This window comes from Rana temporaria, chromosome 12, assembly GCF_905171775.1.
Source record: "Rana temporaria chromosome 12, aRanTem1.1, whole genome shotgun sequence".
NCBI classification, from domain to species: Eukaryota; Metazoa; Chordata; class Amphibia; order Anura; family Ranidae; genus Rana; species Rana temporaria.
The window spans coordinates 45,088,597-45,111,548 of record NC_053500.1 but is presented as its reverse complement, the minus strand read 5'-3'; the positions used below and the strand labels follow the sequence as shown (position 1 = coordinate 45,111,548).

The window sequence follows — 22,952 nt, the reverse complement described above, 5'->3', positions numbered from 1 at the left end:
ATGTCTTACTGAAAGAGAACCTGTCAGGATAGGTAGCTGTTACATGTTTGCTTTACTGCTTCGTGATTCTCTGACCCAAAAACAAGCAATTGTAACTTGCATACTTATTTTGGGTCACTTGATAAATTGTGAAACACAAAACAGGATGACTGCTTTCAGAAGTTTGCATCTACAATAATAAATACTCATGCACACGGACGCATTTGGCCTTACAGCTCCAGAAACCAGTGTATTTCTATGTACAAATCAATAACAGGCTGTCAGATGTCATGGCTGTACATCTATAACCATGCATCCGAGTGTTTACACGTGTACACAAATGGATAACTGTCATAAAGAACAAACAGGGGGGCGCAAGCACCTAGTGCAATACCAAAGGTCTAAGGGTGAGCTCTGAAGAAGAGGGTGTGCCCCCGAAACCTGTTAGTCCCCAGCTTAGTGAGGGGTTGCTGGAGTACGTGTATCCTGTACTGCATGGCGTCTTGTGGTTTTTAACATGCTTAAATTTTGTACCTTTGTGAGTATCTCTTTGCCTTTTTTACATTTTCATTAAAACTTTGGTAATGTACTAGGTGCTTGCACCCTCCTGTTTGTTCTTTTTGTAGTCTTTACACAAGATTACCCTATCTGAGGAGGGATGCATCTACCAAGCATTCTGGGCACTTATGAAATTGTCGTTCTCTTACTGTGGAAAACATATGAGTGCCCGGGAGCGTTTGCATTTTTCTATCTGGTGTCTGATAGCCTGTCATTGATTCATACAGGCTGCATGGCTCTATGCAACACCTGACTCCTAGGCACAGAAATGTGCAGGTTTGTATGCTGAAATGTGTCAGTGTGCATAACTGGGTAGTAGCAGCTACCCTATTTCTTATTGCTTTTATTTTTTATTAAAACATTTTAATGGCCATCTTTCTTTAAAGTGTTAGTAAACTTTTTTCTAAATTGTACCTACAGATAAGCCTATAGCTTATCTGTAGGTACAGTGAATATGTCATAAACTTGCAGTGTTTAGGAGATATTCACACTGGATGCAGCCGGTGAGGTCACCAGCGCATGCGTTCTAAAGGTCTGTTATACCGTGCCGGAAGCCGAGGGTATGCTGTGAACATGCACGGGAGTGACAGCATTGCAGTGCCAACCACTCACAGCCGGAGCTCGCAAACCCCGTAGGAAGACCCGGGGAAGATGGAAGAGCTCAGTCAGCGGTGACGGCGTGCTGCTAGGGGGGGCTTTGTTCCGAGGTAAGTATTAGATGTAGCCCGATTATCGGAGTGGCCCATTATCGGAGGGGCCGGTATCGATATTACTGATATTGGTCAGATCTCCTTCCCCCTGTTCCCATGCGTCGCTAGCTGCAGTCTCTGCTAATCTCTTAGTGGTGCTGCGGGCAGCAGGGGGATGACATCATCTCTTACTGCCCGCCTCGCATCACTGCTGTTCCACCCCTACAGTAGGGGCGAAAAGGCTGCTCTTGACAGAGCTGCAGCGGCGGGCGAGCAGAGAGTTATGTCATCTATCACCAACCACCTGCGTGTGAAAGTTTACCTGCATTTGGGTGGCAGACAGTGGCAAGTGACATGCTGCATTTGGGTGGCAGGTGACGGTGGCATGCTGCATCTAGGTGGCAGACAGTGGCAAGTGACATGCTGCATTTGGGTGGCAGGTGACAGTGGCATGCTGCATCTGGGGGACAGGTGACAGTGGCATGCTGCATCTGAGTGGCAGGTGATGGTAATGTACAGAATATCGGCACTTGATATCGGCCTGAAAGGCGGCTAAAAAAAAAACAGTATCGGCCCTGAAAAAAAACATATTGGTCGACCCCAATAAGTATTTCATAATGTGCTAGGGTGCGATGCATACTAGCACATTATGCCTTTGCCTTGCAGGCGCTTTTTTTTTTTTTTTACTTGGCTCGGATTACTACACGGTTAACTTTAAATTGATCTGTGTTATAACGTCTTAATACACATATGAAATACAGATAAGGGATCTGTATTTTTGTCCATCCAGTCCTGAGATTTACACAGCCACATAACACAACACAGCCAAGTGGATGACACTGAAGTCTGAAAGACCACAAACTGGCTCTTTGTGTAGGAAGTTTGGCAACCCCTGGTGTAGAGCAGTCAGAACATAATTACATAGTTAGGTTGAAAAAAAGACACAAGTCCATCCAGTTCAACCATAAAAATAAATAAAATAAAATAAAAACTATCATACAATCCCATATACCCAATTCTATACCCAAAGTAGTCCAGAGGAAGGTGAAAAACCCCAGCAGAACATGATCCAATTTATTACAGCAGGGGAAAAATTCCTTCCTGATCCCCTGAGAGGATTTTCCCCGGATCAACTTTACCTACAAATGTACCCAACACCTGGTAAACAATTCTATTTGATTGGCGTACTGTGCGATTTCTTTCTCCTTGCTAATCAAACTACAAATTCTCTTTTACTCCCTTCTGCTTTATTTTAGCCATGTTTTACCCCCTTGCCTCCTGTAGCTGGGTAGTCTCAGCACACCACAACGCCACACTTGGCGGATGCCCCCACCTCTATCTGGACTGAGTAAATAAGCAGATTAAAGATGTGGATTTGCATGTGATTGAAGTGCAGTTCAATGATTCCCACGCTGAACCACCATCCGCCTACTCCGACATGCCCACCACTGCCCTGACACCAGCATTACTAATGCCACCACACTCCCTATTACTGAGAGGTACATGCCCCAGAATAATAAGGCTGAGAGGACCCCTTGTAAGCAGGCACGCTTTCTAATATAAGCCGCATTGTTGTGTAGCTCAGATCCTAATCTGTTATGTGGATAATATTTTGTTGCCTTCATTGGCAGCCTTCTGTTTTTCAATGACATTATCTGTTGTGGTTACTTGGAATAGATGCAGAGTTCCTAGAGCTCCTCTGATATAATCATGTACTCTCCTCATTCATAATAACTGAGATTGTGCCGTTTGGAAGTCATTTACTTATATGAGCCAGCAGGAGTTGAAAAATTAAGATTGAATTGAGGCAGCGCAGACTAAAGCTACCCATTGAAGCGGAACATATATGAATACGTTTATACGATCAGCTAGGCCTTTGCATAATGGTGTAGAAATCGACTTATGTGGTGTCAAATAGGATTTCATCTTCAAAAAATAAATTGCATATAAAAATGATTTATAGATATGATTTCAGCTACAATCTTTTGTAATCAGAGCTCCAGAGTGGCAGCAGAGAGATCCTCAAAGGGTAGAAAATGACACAAATCTTCGATCAGTGGATAATAGTCATTTGGGCCTTATGCCTTGAGATCAGCAGCTCTCCATAAAATGAGAGGTGACCTAGAGGAAGTGGTCACCCAGATTGGGAAATCCATGTGCAAAAGCACCAATGAAGCCCTGTACACGCTATCGGTTTGTCCGATGAAAACAGACCGATGGACCGTTTTCATCGGTCAAACCAATCGTGTGTGGGCCCCATCGGTTTGTTTTCCATCAGAGAATTTTTTTTTAATATGTTTTAAATTTTTCCTATGAATAAAAAAAAGATCGTCGGTCTATCGGTCAAAAATCCACGCATGCTCAGAATCAAGTCGACGCATGCTCGGAAGCATTGAACTTCATTTTTCTCAGCATGTCGTAGTGTTTTACGTCACCGTGTTTGGACACGGTCGGATTTTTGACCGATGGTGTGTAGCCAAGACTGATGAAAGTCGGCTTTATCGGATATCCGACGAAAAAATCCATCGGATTAGATTCCATCAGATATCTGACCATGTGTACAGGGCTTAAGAATGCCACTGTCAGAACAAAGCCTTTTATTAATTGTACAAGAAAGTACCAGGCAGCCAACTTATTTTAGGTGCCAACCATTGCTAAAACTTTTCAGGCGATACTGGCACAAGCACTTCCTGCAAACCTCCTGCCACAGATTTGTTTGCCGAAGAGCTTTGTTAACATTTCGACAGCCTTGATGAAGAGGCATATTTTGGCTCTCAAAACATGTTGGCAGCCTGTTGCTTTCTTGTGAAATTGGTAGAAGTCTTTTGGACTAAGGCGTTGTTTTGGTGCTCTTAGCGGTTTTATTAAAAAAACCAAGAGATTCTGTCTATCAAAGCCAACAAACAGCCATTTGGGTTAATGGCATTTAAAAAAATGATGCTTAGTAAAGGAAACGCACTATATTGTCAAAAGTATTGTGACACCTGCCTTTTCACGCACATGAACTTTAATGGCATCCCTTAGTCCTTAGGGTTTTAATTTTGGAGTTGGCCCACCCTTTGCAGCTATAACAGCTTCAACTCTTCTGGGAAGGCTGTCCACAAGGTTTAGGAGTGTGTCTATGGGAATGTTTGACCATTCTTCCAGAAGCGCATTTGTGAGGTCAGGCACTGATGTTGGATGAGAGGGCCTGGCTCGCAATTGTCCAAAATGTCTTGGTATGCTGACGCCTTAAGAGTTCCCTTCACTGTAACCAAGGGACCCAGCCCCTGAAAAACAACCCCACACCATAATCCCCCCTTCAACAAATGATTTGGACCAGTATACAAAGCAAAGTCCATAAAGACATGAATGAGCGAGTTTGGGATGGAGGAACTTGACTGGCCTGCACAGAGTCCTGACCTCATCCCAAAACAACACCATGCCTTCTTGTCCATCATCAGTGCCTGACCTCACAAAGGTGCTTCTGAAAGAATGGTCAAACATTCCCATAGACACACTCCTAAACCTTGTGGACAGCCTTCCCAGAAGAGATGAAGCTGTTATAACTGCAAAGGGTGGGCCAACTCAATATTGAACCCTACGGACTAAGGGATGTCATTAAAGTTCATGTGCGTATAAAGGCAGGCGTCACAATACTTTTGACAATATAGTGTATTTCCTCTACTAAAGTATTGTGACGCCTGCCTTTACACGCACATGAACTTTAATGGCATCCCTTAGTCCGGAAGAGTGTGGGGGTGTCCCCTTCCTGTTCCAACATTACTGCACACCATTGCACAAAGTAAGGTCCATAAAGACATGGATGAGCGAGTTTGTGGTGAAGGAACTTGGCTGGCCTGCACAGAGTCCTGACCCATAACACGATAGAACACCTTTGTAATGAATTAGGGTGGAGACTGTGAGCCAGTCCTTCTCGTCCAAAATCAGTGCCTGACCTCACAAATGCATTTCTGGAAGAATGGTCAGACATTCCCATAGACACTCCTAAACCTTGTGGACAGACTTCCCGGAAGAGATGAAGCTGTTATAGCTGCAAAGGGTGGGCCAACTCAATATTGTACCTTACGGACTAAGACTGGGATGCCATAAAAGTTCATGTGCGTGTAAAGACAGACGTCCTAATACTTTTGACAATATAGTGTATTTAACCATCCTCCCCTCCTTGAGAAAACTTCTAATTGGCTAGTATTAATTATTAGTTGATATTAAGTCATAATATTATTATAATATAATATTAGTATTAATTTAGTATAGCGTTAATTAGTTAGTATTAAGTCTTTGTTAATGCCAATTTGCAAGGAAGTAAACAGCGGACATTGAAGTGAAACTTTTTGGGGCTTTTATTGTTGGCTTGTTCAAAGTTAATCCCATGTATATGAAAGGATTGTTCTCTTCAATAAGAGAAAGTAGTTGTCATCGCTCAGAACACCCCTTCACTGCCCATTTATTGCAAGCATTTTTCCTGGTACGGAGGGGTTAATGTATACCTCTGGAGGTGGCCCAGACGGATCTGCTCTTGTGCCTGCTCTTAAAAGGAGGGTCTGTGTCTGAGTGGGCAGCACCTGGGACGGGAGCCAGAATCCATTCACATGCCATGCACTTTTTTGCAAAGCTGTATGCCAGGCTGCACAGAACTACAAAAGCTATGTTATCTGCCTCTGACAGTGTAGCAAAGAGATCAGAGAGAAACCAAACTATTCTGTTTCTGAGAAACCTAGGATAAGCTTTTTATGCAGTATAGAGGGAGACAAATGTCTTCTAAGCCTCATCCACACTGATGCAGCTAGCTTTTGGTAGGCCACATTTGTGTCATTGCTATTATTAGTCTTCCTAATGATTGGATGAGTATTCATTATACTATTGTAAGCTGTTTGTTATATCCCAACTGGTGAATAATGTAGGTTCATCCTGCCAGAACTCTAGTAAGCTTATGACAGCATTCCAGTTTTCTCTGTGGACTACAGAACACCTCCCCCTCTATAATAGATGTGGAGGTATTCTGTAGTTGAAACACACTTCCTGCCTCAGGGTGACAACGCTGCTACAATATAGATACAGCACTGTAGATGAAATACAGGAAAAAAAGCCAAATAAAAAAAGTAATTCTGCCACCACATCTAAATGCTGGTAAGCTTCAACGTGTTACATTTTTGTCCGCTGGTTTAGATACGCTTCAGGTAGGATGTTATGGTAGACTTTGTGACTTAAGCTAATCCTCCCTTTCTGGGAGGATTAGCAGTTCGCCGGTTGAATTTACTACTTGCCAGAGGTTGCCGCTTAAATCTTTTGCACCTATCACCTTTTCAGGATAGCGTCTGAAATTCAAAATGCTGCATTGCCCCTAAAAAAGCCACTGGAACCGAAAACTAGATTGGGCAGGTGGAAAATGTAAGTTTAATGATGGAAAGCTAGGGCACAGGGCTGACTGCTATTTCTTGTTTAATATTTTTATTGAGTTTTGCATAAGAGTCGGTTCACACTGGGGCGACTTGGGATCCGACTTGAGGTCGCCTCAAGTCGTCCCAAGTCGCGCTGTAGAGAAAAACAATGTAAGTGAATGGGAGCGGTGTTAATACACACGACTCAAGGCGATCCGACTTCAGAAGAGGTTCCTGTACTACTTCAATCCGACTTGTAGGCGATTTGTACCCATTGATTTCAATGGAAGTCGCCTCAAAGTCTGATCACTGTCTTAACTGAAGCGACTTTCCAGGAAGATAACATACATTTCTCAGGCAAACCCCTCCCTCCCCTAGAGCTGATTGTTGTTTGATTGGCCACTGGAAAGTCTCCTGTCCTGGAGACGACTTCAAGTCGCGTTGTAAATCGCCCCAGATCGCCCTGTTGTTCATGCTCAAGTTATGTCGGAGTCGCCTCTGAAAGTCGCGCTGGAAGTCGTGTCGCCCTAGTGTGAACCGACTCTAAGAAAACAAGTTACAAATGCAGTATAAAGAATGCAAATATGGGATAAAGATCATAACAATAATGACTGAAATATCGGTAGAGTTTGGTGCTCAAATGCAAGTTCATATTTATTAGATCAATACCGAAAAAACGCAAATGTCAGGTATAAGGGACTAAAAAAAATAATAAAAAAAAGGACTATACCTTATATCAGGCTTAGCGTGCCTCCGGACCACCCGTCCACCCCTAATGGGTTCAAACTGTGGATGGGAGGAGGCACGTGAGAGGAAAGATAAATAAATAAAATATCAGAAAGCTAAAGTCCCAAGAAGATAAATATAGTTATCGTGGCATACAAGAAAAGGAGCAAACATCTCCTGTGCATTGTTTCTGAAATACCTGAACTGACCCTAAAAAAATGGGTCGTATTAATAAAGGAATCTATTAGGTAAATAATCCAAACTCTAAATTATATATACAGACAATTGTAGAAAAAACAAGAGAGAAAAAATCCCAAATTTACTTGTTGATGAATAATAAGCAGAAAAAAAAAGGAAATTGCTAAGAAAAGGAGGAGAGGAATAAGTGAGAAAGAAGAAGGGAAGATAAGAGTAGGATTCTCTCCCGAAGGTGGCCCGACTCCAGCCCCAAGAAATTTTTTTAAAAAAAGAACACACTAAGAAAAAATAAATGACGCAAAAAAAAAGGAAAAATGAAAAAATTATTAGCAAGACATCAACAAAGATTGATCAAAATCGGAAGGTAGGGAACGATTAACCCAGGGTTGCCAAATTTTATAGAATTTTTTTAATAGTATCATTCTCAATAGCCGACATTTCGTGAAAAGGGCTGACTACTATTTCATACATACACAGATAAATGATGGCTATTGAAATCCCATTAGCAGTTCTGTGCCAAGCTGTGGACAGATACATTTTTTAGGCTGATGAAGCAAAGTTTCTCTTAAGTTATGAAGCTACACATAGGCCTGGGATTGTCCATTGCTACTTGTATAAAAAAACCTGTCCACCTTCACCATTGTACAACCAATTAAGGTAGTCTTTCCATGCCGAGTGTGCACCTTTGTACAACCAACCTAGGTAGTCTCTCCATGACGAGTGTGCTCCTCATGTCACCATTGTACAACCAACCGAGGTAGTCTCTCCATGATGAGTGTGCCCCTAATGTCACCATTGTACAACCAACCTAGGTAGTCTCTCCATGACGAGTGTGCTCCTCATGTCACCATTGTACAACCAACCGAGGTAGTCTCTCCATGAGGAGTGTGCTCCTCATGTCACCATTGTACAACCAGCCAAAGTAGTCTCTCCTTGCCAAGTGTGCCCCTCGTGTCACCATTGTACAACCAACTAAGGTTGTCTCCCCATGCTGAGTGTGCTCCTCAGGTCACCATTGTACAACCAACTAAGGTTGTCTCCCCATGCTGAGTGTGCTCCTCAGGTCACCATTGTACAACCAGCCAAAGTAGTCTCCTCATGCCGAGTGTGCTCCTCATGTCACCATTGTACAACCAGCCAAAGTGGACTCTCCTTGCCAAGTATGCCCCTCAAGTAAAAATAGCAGCAAGAGACCAATCACATGTAATGTCCGTGACAGACAGGTGGGCTTAAGAACTGGTTACACCACCTTCCCAGAATCCGTATGAATCCTAACCTTACATGTTTGCACTGGACATGGCAGGATTTAAGCCTTGCACTCAAATACAAAGCTCCTTTGGTGATATACTGCTTTTTTTACATATATATATATATATATATATATATAGATACATATGTTCTCCTTAAGATAATGTTGTTAATGTGCACACATAGTAAAGTACAGCTGAAGAATGGAAATATGTAGCATTGGGTTAAAGCTAGACACACCCTCTAATTACAGTGTAATTGTATAAGCTCTAAACCGAGAAGATTGCTGTGTATAGTAACCCCCCCCCCTCGAATCCCTTAGAATGGTACAGTCCAGTGCTGAGGCCCCCCTCCAGATTAACATAGTTGGTATTCATTGTATTGCAGCGCTGAGTTCTAGAAGAGTACACTGGCAGCGATGTTTAACCTACATTTCTCCTGAATAGCGTGCAGTCCTGGAAGGTAGCCATTTTAAGCCTGTGTTTTCCACACAAGAAATTCCTAGTTTTTCCTGTAATCGTAATAAATTGTGTTACTGCTCAGATGTGCCCCTAACCGCATGCCTTCAGTCAGTGTGTAATGGCCTGCAAAGTTTACCCTTCATCTGCCATGTTTGACAGGCCAAAACTTCAGCATTGGTGCACATTGGTTTCAGAGTGTGTTGTCGGAAATGAGACTTATTGCTCACACCTCCACTATTTATGGCTGTAAAGAGGGGCACCAATCAGCTCAAAGTATGTAAGCAAAAAACACACCCCTGCCACCCCACCCCCAATACAGACTGGCAAGAATTGGAATGGGAAAATGACTAACCAGTGCTTTTTTTCACCACTTTTCTTTTATGCTGGCTTTTTAGGACCACAAATGCAACAAATTCGGGTTTGGATGAAAGAGTTAGTGCAGATCAAACCAGAAAGGTTGATAACCTAAAGGGTCACTAAAGGAATTCTTTTTTTTAGCTAAATAGCTTCCTTTACCTTACTGCAGTACTGGTTTCATGTCCTTATTGTTCGTTTTTGCTTTGAAGTTGCTGTAATTCTGCTGTGATCTCCACACTTCCTGGTTGTCTGGCTCCTTATAACCACAGTACTGGGAGCTTTTCACGGTGGTCTAAGCTGTCATTACTGTGTGTCTAAAACTCCTCAGAACCAATCAGATTCATTTTAAAAACAAAACACTGGCCTGGATTTGTTTGTTTTTGTTCTGTGGGTCTCTTTACTTCACAGAAACATGAAACCAGTTTAAAACCGAAAGTGAAACTAGAGGCACATTATATGATTGAATTTAATCTGTTTTTAATCATTTTTAAAAGGAATAAGTTAACTTTTATGTCTCTATACCCTGTAAACAGTCATTTCAGCAAAACATTTTTTTTTCCTTTAGTGACCCTTTAAGATGAAAAGGTGGACAAAGGAATTTGGTTCTAAAAGAGGGACAGTCCCAGATGAGAGATTTGTAGGAGCTATGCGCTGCTTGCCTCCATGCCTTGGGGGTACACACGATAATTTTTCAGCATGAAAAAAAACTAAGTTTTTCCAACTTCATCATTAAAACGATCTAGCAAAGCGCGGTGACGTACAACACGTACGACGGCTATATAAAGGGGAAGTTCCATTCGCCTTTGGGCTGCTTTAGCTCATTCTGTTTTAGTAAAAGACGATTTGCGCTTTTTTATCTGTTACAGCGTGATGAATGTGCTTACTCCATTATGAACGGTAGTTTTACCAGAACGAGCGCTCCCGTCTCATAACTTGCTTCTGAGCATGCGCGGGTTTTTAACATCGTTTTAGCCCACACACGATCAATTTTTACAACCCGAAAAAAAGACATAGTTTAAAACGACGATAAAAAATGCAGCATGGTCGAATTTTTTTTTTTTGTCGTTTTTCAGAACCTGAAAAATTATGTGAAGCCCTCACACGATCATTTAAAATGACATTTTTTAAAAACAACGTTTTTTTTAATGCCGAAAAATGATAATGTGTATGCGGCATCACACTTATTGGCAGCTACATAATGATTGCCATTTACCTCTATAGCGAATTAAGGATATGCATTTCAGGAGAGCAGGCTTTACAAGGGTGCTTTCATGTATGTGGCCTGCTTATGCAATACAGAGATTGAGGGGTCATCTTCGAAGTGTTGGCCACCTTTAAAAGTGAATAACATGGTGGTGCCAAGATGAGTTATCTCAGATATGGATATTCACCTGTATAATTTATTTCCTTCCTAATCTAAGGCCGCGTACACACGGTCGAACATGTCCGCTGAAACTGGTCCGCGGACATGTCCGACGTGTGTACGGCCTAGCGGACAGGTTTCCAGCGGACAAAAGTTTCTTAGCAAGCTAAGAAACTTGTCCGCTGGAAACATGTCCGTCTGACATGTCCGATGGTAAGTACACCTAATCTGACATGTCCGCTGGTTATGACGTGTAACCAACGTCCCGAAATCCCGCGCATGCGTCAAATTGATTCGACGCATGCGTGGAAGCATTGCACTTCCGTGTTTGAGAACGTCGGTGTCTTCTCCGTCACCGCATTCTCTGTCCGCGGGGATTTTGGTCTGATGGTGTGTACACACATCAGACCAAAAGCTCCCAGGAGACATGTCCGATAAACGGTCCGCGGACCGTTTTCATCGGACATGTCTCCTCATGTGTACGGGGCCTAAGCCTATAAACCATAAACCCGCTGCTCTTATAAATAGCTTAAAATATGTTTTTTTTTAAGATGCCCATTCTCTATTCAAAACTTATTTTGGCTTTCAATGTACTTTGATGTGGAGTACCACTTACTTACCGTCTCTGCCATATTGTGTTGGTACTTCTCATGATTTTCTTCTGCCATTTGGTTCCTTTTATCTTTTGTTCACGATCAAGTAAAATTTGACTGGTGTCCAAAGCAAGCAGGTGTAGCCTTTCATTTTTCGAACCTGCACTAGAAAATGGCAGGTGGAATCTGGTTGGATGCTTTGGGTAGCACAGATCATTTTCTCAAATTTTGAAGACATTAGACCAAACAAATTATTTGCTTAGCATTTTAGGTGAGCGGAACGGTTCGGGTTGGTAAAAGTTTGGAACGGTTAGAATGGTCCGGTCTATTCTGGTGAACATTTCCTCTGCAGGTCGGACAGTCGGGGGCCATACAGGGTTTAGAAAAAATGGCTAGCGTGTCCACCAATCAGTGGAATGTATTGTAGCTCCGCCCTAACCTAACCGTTCCATTTTCTATGGCCCTACATCTAAAGCAGGACCCAGAATGGTGTGGTACGGTTTGGTTTTATGGCACGCTTTCATAATGGAAACACCCAAAATAGCGTACCGTACCGCACCGAACTGATTAGTTCAGTGGAAACGAGGCATTAGTGGACTGATTCATTAGCCAGCATTATTTTTCTCAGGGGCACCAAGAGCAGCAGTTCTTATGTCTTCCCCCTTGCTATGTCACTTCATGGAGGTTTCACTCTCCAAGTTGAATGTTTAACTAATATTGGAACACCGTAGTGTTGACCCCTTCAGCTACAACAGAAATGATGCCCTGTGGTTTTGGGAGGCAGAGCAAGGACTGTTGGCAAAGGGAGCTCATGGAATACTAGAAGCCACTGGGTAAATCGGCCCACTGGCACCCACCCATCAATTTAATATCCGTTATGGGTATATATGACTTAAAGAACTTTGTATATATCAAGCTTGATTGACCCTCTGGGCATAGGCTCATTTGGCTTCTATATATCTGGTAAGCCCCTGCTATATTGGTGGCGGATTCATCACTATTGTTTATAACGCTCAAGAGAAAATCACCATTGATTTGGAACCATTCACTGTGTTCACACATCAATCAAGTTTCCTTCCACCACTTATATTTGGAATTTGTTCCTCTTTTTTTCTGGTTTATATATCAGACATCTGGTTTTGGAACTATTCACCTTTTTTCTACTGGTTTAAAGATTTTTTTCACCATATATATTTGGACTTCTCCTTTTTCATATATCAGTCATTTGATTTTTATCATCACAGTTTTTAGCGCTACTATTTGTATGTTTTATTTATGGACATATAATACACTTATACATACACACACACTGTATATGTGTGTGTGATATATATACATATAATAAGCCTGCACAGAAATATGAGTTGCAGACTGGTATCATTTTAATGCAGCAAACACAAAGCAGCTGTTGATTCCAAGAAGTCTCCATAATGAACCACGTGTAAGTCAGAGCTGGAAGGTAAGGCTGCACAGTTAACTCCTAACAATCTGCAGAACGCTGGCGCGCCACGCCGACTTATACACTGTCAAGTTCCTTGGCAATGCCAGGGTTAACCCCTGCTCTGCCAGCTCTGCAGCTGCTCGGCATCCTGCACATACTAATGTATTTATCAATAGTGCAGAAAGCAAGGGAGGGGGGGTGCGCCCTGCGGCTCTGTTACTGTGGGGGAGCAGGGAGGAGAGGAAGGGGAACATTGCCATATATCTTCTCCTTTCTGGCTCGCTTTCACACTCCATCAATATGGATGTCTCTCTTTCTCCCATTATCTCTAGCGCCATCACTCTTGCTCGCTAATCCAATCCTGTCTCCTGTTCTTTTTTTTTTTCCTCTACATTTTTCTTTGTCCTTTTACTACTCCCTTCATTCCTTTCCCAGCATCTCCATCTCTCCACTGTAATTGTTTGCACTCCACTCTTGGATTAGACATTACTTAGATTGTCTTCACTCTCCTGGTATTTTTCCTCTTCTTTTTTTCTATCTGTCTTCGTTTCATCCACAACCTTTCCCGTTTCCCACCCACCGTTTTGTTTTCTTCCTTTCCTTTTGGTTTACGTTTTTTTTTTTTTTCATCTGCACTGCCATCTCTGCCTGTTCCCTGTGGCTCTGATCCATATTCCTCATCTTGGCACTCTGTAGCCACTCTGGCTGTCTCTGTGGCTTTCTATCTTCAAAGTGCCTCTGTTTCGTCCCTTACTGTGGCACTCTGTCTCCTCACTGTGCTTCTCCGTGTGGTCCTCTTTTCGTCTTCGTTGTGGCTTTTTCTGTTATTCCTTGCTATTTGCTGTTTCTCTTTATTTTGGCTGTTTCCCTGCTTACTATGTCTTTCTCTTATCAACATGTCTGTAGTTTTCTACCCCCATGGTCACTGTAGCTCTGTCCCACTTAATACACTGTAACTCTCTCATGCTCGATTTAACTTTCTCATCCCACTCGCCTTCTTTCTCCTTGCCAATGCTTTCGTGGCTCTCTCTTCCTGTGCTCCTTATGGTGGCTTCCTCTCTCCCTTTGCTCCTCATGGTGGCTCCCTCTCTTCCTGTGCTCTTCGTGGTGGCTACTTCTCTCTCCATGCTCCTCGTGGTGGCTCCCTCTCTTCCTCTTCCTGTGCTCCTTTTGGTGGCTCCCTCTCTCCTCATGGTGGCTCCCACTGCCCCCATGCTCCTCAATGTGCCTACCCCTCTCCCTGTTCTCCTGATGGTGCCCCCCCCTGTTCTCCTCTTGGTAGCTTCCCCTCTACCCTTGCTGCTCATGGTGCTTTCCTCCCACTTCCTTTGCTTCTCATGGTAGTTCTCCCTCTCCCCTTGCTCCCCATAGTAGCTTTCTGTCTTCTTAATGGACATCTTTCCTTTCCTCCTACAGATTGGTTCTATTTCTAACTTCTCTCTTCTGTTTCCCTCTGGTTTGTGCCTGCATCTCACTTTTATTTTCCTCTCCCTTCTACTGACTGAAATCTGTCTACATACCCCTAACTGCCCATTTAATTCTACACTCCATCCCATCCCTTTTCATTTTCTCAGTTTACCCCCCCCCCCATCTGCCTTCATTAGGTTCCTTCACCTCCTAGTTTATATTATGGACAGACATTTCTGTCAATGGAGTCTGCACTTGCAGCAACATTGGATGTCTAGCTGTCTCATTCTCCTGCAACTGTCTATTTCGTTTCCTTCGTTTTAGGAGCTCCCTCCTAGTTTTTCCACTTTACTTATTCTTAATTGGCATTTTTCATTAGCTTCAATGGCCTTTTGTTCCTATATGTCACTTTTATATCACATCCTGCCATCTTGTGACCACTCTTTAGTTTTGCCTTCTCTTCTTCTTTTTTTTCTCCTCACCACTTCCCATGCCCTCTCCTTTTCTTCTCTTCTTCTCTCCATCCTGTTTCTGTCTTTCCCCCCCTCTCTCATTTCTTTTCCACCGTATGGTATATTAACAGAAGTTACACAGTCCGTGGTAATGTCTGTGTAAACATGCAGTGTGCAGCTGCCAGCCCAAAGCCTCAGTATGCTCCAGAGTGTCACATTCTCGGTATTACAGCCGTGCCAGGCCTCTCACACATTGATGCACCATAACACATATTCATAGCACAGACAGAGGAATTGCCAGCTTCCCTCCTTCACACATTCACCATTACACCATCATATTATTCGCAGCCAGGCCTTAGGCTTCACCATGCTTGCCTCTGTGCCCAGACAGAATGTTACTCAACTTATTTATTAACATGGTGCAATGGGTGGTAAAGTGATGCAACCACCAACAGCCAATCAACGTTAAGCTGTTATACAGGGACTTAGACTGAGCACAGTTTGTATATAAAAGTAATCCCAAAGTGTATCTTTATTTATTGGTTTTGGATAGTGTAGGAAAGAATTAAAACCTCCATTTCTTTTTTTCTTTTATTTTGTATCTTTGACCCATTTAGGATATTTCTTTCACTTTTTGTCCTGGAGGCAGAACAGGAAGTTTGAGTAGATCCCTGTCAGAAAAATGGCCCAATCTTACAGAGAGGATTGATTTCCCCAGGGAGGCTACAGACAACAATGAAAAAAAATATACAAAGGTTCTAACCAATCTAGTGGTACTATGGGCAAAACTAAAAATGACGTGTTTAATGCAGTGTGTCAACAAGTGCTATTAAACCCTCCACTGTTTTAAAAGTTTGGTATCTATGCCCATAACACAATAAATAAAATGAATAAAATGTTCCCAGTCACTTATTAGCTAAATGTTTCCAAAACCACTGGCACGTCTACATTGAAATTCTGGTGGGAGGGGAGCCTGCGCAATGTGAACTTTATAACATCACATGACTCAGACTACATGTCTCATTCTTGGAGCCTAAGGCCTCATGTACACTGCTGCTGATAAACTAACGTTTAGGAGCAGTTGGGCATTTTTATTCAATTGCTCCTGAACTCTCCTCTGTTATCTTACCAGTACATGCAGGATTTTTTTTTTTTCAGAGAATAGGTGCAGGAACTTCCCCCTTCTGAGTTGCCCTTCGTTTCCGCTCCCTACCCACCTCTGAGCATTGTCCCTTGGTTCCACCTCCTACCCACCTCCCAGTACCAACCCTTTTAGAGAATACAGAACCAAGTATCATCTTGTGCTGCCAAGTGATTTTCACAGAATTTATTAATGATGACAAGAAAGACAGTAAAATAGAGTGCAGTAAGCAACAATAGACCCCAACCCAGCAACTATAGACCGCAATCCAGAAACAATAGATCACCCACACAACAATGGACTTTCCCCCAGCAACAATGGACCCCCTGCATCAAAATATCACCCCGGCAACAATAGACCCTCCAGGAGCCGGAATCAATAGGCCCTCCAGGAGCCAGCAACAATAGACCTCTCCCCCAACAGTAGATCCCTCCCAGCAACAATTGACCCCCCCCAGCAACATAACACCCCCCATCGCCAACAATAAAGCTACCTCCATACAGATACAAATAGACCTCCATTCAAAGATAGATTCCCCAGCAGCCAGCATCAATAGTCCCTCCAGCACACCCCAGGACTCCTTGCTATTACATACAGTCATTGCTAGAGGTGCCAGAACTGCGTTCCTCCACATTCCCCCTGAAAAAAAGCCCTGAGTACATGTACACAGGGTTGTTTACTGTAGTTTCTAGGCAGTTGAGTTAAAAGGCTTTTTTTGGAATGCAAAAAATGGTTCAGAAGCCGAGTTTGGGGGCATTTTAAGCGCCAAACGTGGTAACTCACGTTTAGCCGCGTTTCGTTTACAGACGTTTTTCATTTTTGGCTATTTTGAAAAAAAAATTTTTTTTTTCGAAAACGCTAAACGCGGCATGTAAACGTGGCAAAAGGGACGTTTTAAAACGTGGGTTACTTTCTGTCAAGTTAAATTGTTAAGGAGAGGTTTTAAAAACGTCCCGTGTACATGAAGCCTAACATGCAAAGCATGGAAGAGGGCTAGACAGTAAGCCATTAAGGGGATTCCAAACTGTCAGGTATAGTTTGTATGACGATCTGAGGGTGCGCAATCCTAAGGGTGGCTCCAGGGGACTCTGAGAGGGATCTGAGACACCCTAAAACTGAAATGTAGGATAAGGATATTTGTATTTCAAAGATATGACAGGCTGAAAGCAGAATTAAAACATCCAACCAAGTGTGTGCAGACCCGTTACTGCTGTATGTAGTTTTTATATACACCGTTTTAGTATCACTTTTAACATAGCATTTTTTTTTCTTGTTTTTCCTGACAGCGTTGCAGATTATTGGAGAGTGTAGAGGCAGACTATATCTAGGGTATCGGATACTGTACCTAATCGAAGCCACTTCCACAAATTTGTAATTGATTTTATTTACTGGCTTCATTAGATCCTATAGCTACAATACCATGCTGCTTGTCTGCTAATCCAGAGAAGCATATTCAGACTAATGAAGGCTGACATCTGATTGTTTTTTAAAGGATAAGTGCACTTACCTTAAGAAGCCCCCCCCACCCCCAGTTGCCCTCTCCTGACCTTACAAACCGTAATCCTCATAACTTTGTAAAGTTCTGCTTCGGCTGAGCGAGCGATTGCGCCGTCCTAGCTTAGATTGCAATGTTTTGGCTGACCGCTAGGTGGTGCTTCCATTGCGGCCGGCGTAGATTATGTAAATGAGCTTGTACGCCGATTCACGCGCGGCTGCCGCAGTCGAATTACGTAGTTTCCGTAAGAGATAGGCCGCCTAAAGTTAGAGCTGTGCTCTAGTGGACTAGTAATGTTAAGTATGGCCGCCGTTCCCGCTGCGAAATTCGAAATTTTTACGCCGTTTGCATAAGTCGTCCGCGAATTTGGATTCACGTAGTTTACGTCCACGTCAAAATCAATAGGCCCGTACGGCGTACTTAGCCGCAATGCGCACTGGGAAATGTAGGCGCCCGGCGCATGCGCAGTAGCCAAAAACGTCAAAAAAACGTGAGGTCAAGCCTCATTTCCATACAGCACGCCCCCCTCCAACCAATTTGAATTAGACGCCCTTACACCCGCTCGTTTGAGGCTACGCCGCCGTAGATTAGCAGGTAAGTAGATTGAAAATCACTACTAGCCTAGTTAATTTACGGCGGTGTAGCCTAAACAGGCTAGGCTAGGCCGCCCTAAAGTTAGTCCAATCTCTCTAAATCTACCTAATAGACTTTTAGGATCGTTTAGGAGCTGCTTCGGTTAGGGGAGGTTCAACCGCCCTCTCCTGAACGTGGAAGAATTATGTTTAGGATAGGAACGTTTTGACCGCTAATCAAAATAGGCTATGTGTGCATGAAGCCTAAATGTGTTTTTAGATCAGCTGAGTGAAAAATAAAGTCCCATCTATTGCCAGCCTAAGGGCCCTTTCACGTGGGCGGTACGATCAGGTCTGTCAGTTTTTCAGGTGGACCTGATCAGACCTTCCAGTCTCCCGGATGTCAGCGGACACGTGTCTGCTGACACCCACCACCACCTAATCTGATCCTGCCGCAAAAAAAACAGATGGACGGTGGTTCTATTTTCCATCTGTCTGGCAGATCGGATGGAAATGGACAGGCAGTCTGTTTCCATCTGATTGCCCCTTAGAGAAGTGTGGGACTGTGTCCGCTCTGCACTGTGAGCGGTGACAGACCTGTCATCCACCTGATCAGCAGAGTAATCCCCCCAATGAGAAAGGCAACCATGTAAAAGGGGCCTTAGAAGCAGGTGTAACATTCAGCACTGCAGCTGTAGTGAAACTACTAATCCCATTGTGCATCTGGCTCTGAAAGTCTTGCCTGTAGCTAATAAGCTCAGTTCACACTAGTGCAAATCTAAAGTTGCGCGATTTCCAGTGCGAATTTAATGCAACACTCTATGGCATTCAAGTCACCAAAAAATTCCAGCGAAGTAATGCAGAAACCTTTATTTTTAGTCGTAGATTGGAATGGGTGAAATTTAAATAAATGGGTTTAAATTTGTTGTGCAACTTCACATGTCGCAAGTCGCATGACAAGTTGCACTAGTGAGAGTGGAGCCTTATGCCGCGTACACACAATCGGTAAAACCGATGAGAACGGTCTGATGGACCGTTTTCATCGGACCAAACCGATCGTGTGTGGGCCCCATCGGTTATTTATCAATAGGTTTAAAAAAAGCAATCTTGTTTTAAATTTAACCGATGGATACCTAACCGATAGAAAAAAAAACGATCGTCTGTGGGCACGGCATGTCCATTGGTTAAAAATCTACGCATGCTCAGAATCAAGTCGACGCATGCTTGGAAGCATTGAACTTTTTTTTCAGCACGTTGTGTTTTACGTCACTGCGTTCTGACACGATCGTTTTTTTAACTGATGGTGTATAGGAGCGACGGACCATCAGTCAGTTTCATCGGTTAACCGATGAAAACGGTCCATCAGACCGTTTTCATCGGATGGACCGATCGTGTGTACAGGGCTTTAGTCTTGCCATTCCTCTTGGGACCTATAGTTCACAAAAAGTTGGTGTGCCAAAGGTTGCCAGCACTTCCTTATAATTCTATAAAAGTCTGTGTTCCTCACTTCATGTTCAGTGTCGCAAGAACAGGAAGCAATGTAATATCTGATGGAGACAGAGATGGCAAGAAAAGCTTATTCATTTACGCTAGGTGCACATCTATGCATTTCTTTAGTTCATTTTGCAGTTTTGCAGAAACCCACTACAGTCAATTTAACATGGTTTTGTATGGTACACGTTTGCATCTATGCGTTTTGCAGCCGGTGCATTTTTGGAAAGGGTCAGGGACTTTTTTCGCTGTGTGTTGCAAGTAATAGACTTCAATGGAATCGCACTAGAAATGCAAGTGTTGTGTGATGCAATTTTTGATGCGTTTTGCGGTTATTTTTCCAGTTAAACACTATGTAGCTGGCCTGGAAGCCAGCCGCCGCATCCTTAACAACCAATGAGTCGTTGGCTAAATGTAAAAAAAGTGGCGTGGCCGGGTCCCCCCCAAAATCCATGCCAGTCCTTTATCCGAGCATGCAGCTTGGCAGGTCAAGAAAGGGAGAGGACAAGCGTGCGCCCCCCCCCCCCCTCTTCTGAACCATACCAGGCTGCATGCCCTTAACATGGGGGGATGGGTGATTTAGGGTGGGGCCTCTCCCCACAACCCTGGGGGGACCCCATGCCATTAAAAAAAAAATTTGGGGGTTCCCCCCGCAAATCCATACGAGACCCGACTGGCCTGGTATGAACCTGTCGGGAGGGGGGGAGCCACGCCGTTTTTCTTTTCACTATTTTTTTTTTTGCTGGCCATTTTTATTTTTACATTCAGCTAATGACTTAAGGACATGGTGGTCAGCTTCCCAGCCTGCTCTTTAGCATCCAGCAATGTACAGTGTGTTTTAAAGAGGGTGAAAAAACGCAAAATGCATGCAAAACAGCATAAAAAAACAAAGGTTTCAAAAAGCAAAAAGTGTTGGCTGGAGCAGAGTTTTCCAAAAGTCAGATGGGGGTGATATGATGATGGCTGTGGATGTATATTAGGGGTGTGGGTGGTAAGTGCACCTCCTTGCACTGTGTGCTCTTATTAGATAAAGCCTTTATGTATTCAAAGGAAGCCATTGTCCGCCTTCATCATAAAGCCCTCATGCGTGAAGGTGCTGGTGTAGAAGGTTCACACAACACTTCATCCATTATGATATGCACCGGCTGCCTTCGCACAGTTATACATCAGAGCCCATCTGATACGTTCAGCGGCATGCCACGAATGTGCCAGTTTTGCCAGGCAACGCGTCCTATTGCTCTGTTTGAAGACCACCACCTTTTCATATTGCAGCGTCACAGCAAGATTGTACCATGTATGTGTACAGACTGACAGTGCTACCAATCGAAGGACAGGACATACAAAGGCAGAGACAGTTTCTCCGACACACCATTGTTCACTATCACAGCAACCAAGTTATTTTCAGCCTTGCCCAGTGCTGCCCTGACCAGTAATAATGATAAAACATGACTGGACTTATTTGGTAATAAGAACTGCATAGTTACATGGCAGTTAGATTATTGAAAGCTAGTTTTCTGATTGTTTCTGTAATACACATCACTGCTCCGCTATGCTTCCCAGCCAGTTGCCTCATGTGATTTCCAGATATACTTGACATTGTTTGTTGCTGCTTTTAACACGCTTAAAAATCTGTTCCAGTATATTCTTCCTGGGTGTATAAAGCTAGTCAGTGATGGTATATAAATTCACTAAAACCTTCACCATGTTTATTAACCGACATTTGATTGGGATTTTATTTTTTGGTACGTCATGTGACCTAGCAAGTTAGCTAGTACAGGTTTAGGACTTCTGTTGCCGCACGTGTACTTAATAGGCACTTTATCACATAAAGCTCCATGGGGGGTTTGTTTTTGAACATTGAAAAGATCAGTGATGTCCAGTGACCCATAGTAACCTGATTTCGCAAGGTTTAGTTGCTATAGATTACTATACAAAGTGATAAGAATAGCGCTAATCCACACACAAAAAAACGAATAAGGTGCAGAAAAGATCAAAAAATGTGCAATGATAAATATCACTATTAAAAAAATAAACAAAATATGCCAAATGAGTGAACAGTCTTCCCTTATGTGATTATCACAAAAAAACGCAGAAAAACAAATAAACAATATGTGAATCCTTCACTGCTGAGCTGGTGATTTTGTAATCACATAAGGAAAGACTTTTCACTCATTTGGCATATTTTGTATTTTTTTTTGTATTTTTTTAATAGTGATATTTATCATTGCACATTTTTTGATCTTTTTTGCACCTTACCTCAGCAACTTTATAGTATGTTGCATAGAGTTTATATTATGCACTAGCACTTTATAGATATTGATTTGGTTTAACACACATATATGTACACACATAAATGTTGAACAATTGGTTTAAACACATACACACATGTTATAATTTGTAGTATTCACCATTTCAGATTGTAAAAATTGGATTAGCGCTATTCTTATCACTTTATACTGTTCACTAATTATTTTTTTCACAATTATTGGAGTAGCAGCTGTTTATTTGAGCACACATCTGTGGCGCCGTTGCTACTTGTTACATAGATTACTAAGAGTCCAAATTCCCTCAATATCTTGAACAGGAATACAAAAGGCAGCGAACGTATTTCGGGTACCAAAAATGTTCCTTCATCAGGGTTTAAACACTGCAGCAAAAGTAACTAATTGGACAGTTATAGGTGATTTTACCCAGTTCACAAAAGATGAACTAACATTGTACAATATCCCCACTCCCTGCTGCCCATATAGCCAGGGTAGCAGTCCAGGGATTTGAAACCCCCACTTCTCTTCCCCTTATTTCTGTAGGGCTTCCAGGTTCAAATCAGAGTGATTCCAATTGGTCAGAATTGCTCTGATCCTTTCCAGCAGCCATACAGAAAGAAAGGGACGAGGAGAGGGGCTTTCAAATCCCTAGACCAGGGGTGTCAAACTCGATTTCATTGTGGACCGCATCAGCATTATGATTGCCCTCAAAAGGGCCGGTTGTATCTGTAAGATTAGATGTCCGGCGCATCCCCTCCCCTTACATTAGATGTCAAGAGCTACCCCACCATCAGAAGTTGAGTCCCCCACTCTCCCTTATATCACAGTGCACCCCCTTTCCCTATGCTGCAGCTGCTGGGAAGAAGCTGAATGTATTTCTTGAAAGCAAAAAGTAAGAGTCTGGAGGAGGACCAAAGAAGGGCTGGAGCTCTCCTGCAGCTGCAGGAGAGGTGCAAGGGCCACATGAAATGGCCTGGAGGGCCGGATTCGGCCCACGGGCCGTGTGTTTGACACCTATGCCCTAGCCTAGACCATTGCACCAGGTTCATAGGCGGTGACAGCTAACCACTCATCATGGTAAATGCAGCCGAGAGGGTTATGTGGTTAGTTCATCTTTTTTATTTAATTTTTTAAAG

The 22,952-nt window shown here is 43.0% G+C and overlaps 1 protein-coding gene across 3 annotated transcripts in view; it reads left to right on the top strand.

The window, feature by feature from the left end:
- Positions 1–22,952, top strand: part of THRA (thyroid hormone receptor alpha) — a 286,969-nt gene that overhangs the window by 97,688 nt on the left and 166,329 nt on the right. The window lies entirely within an intron of this gene.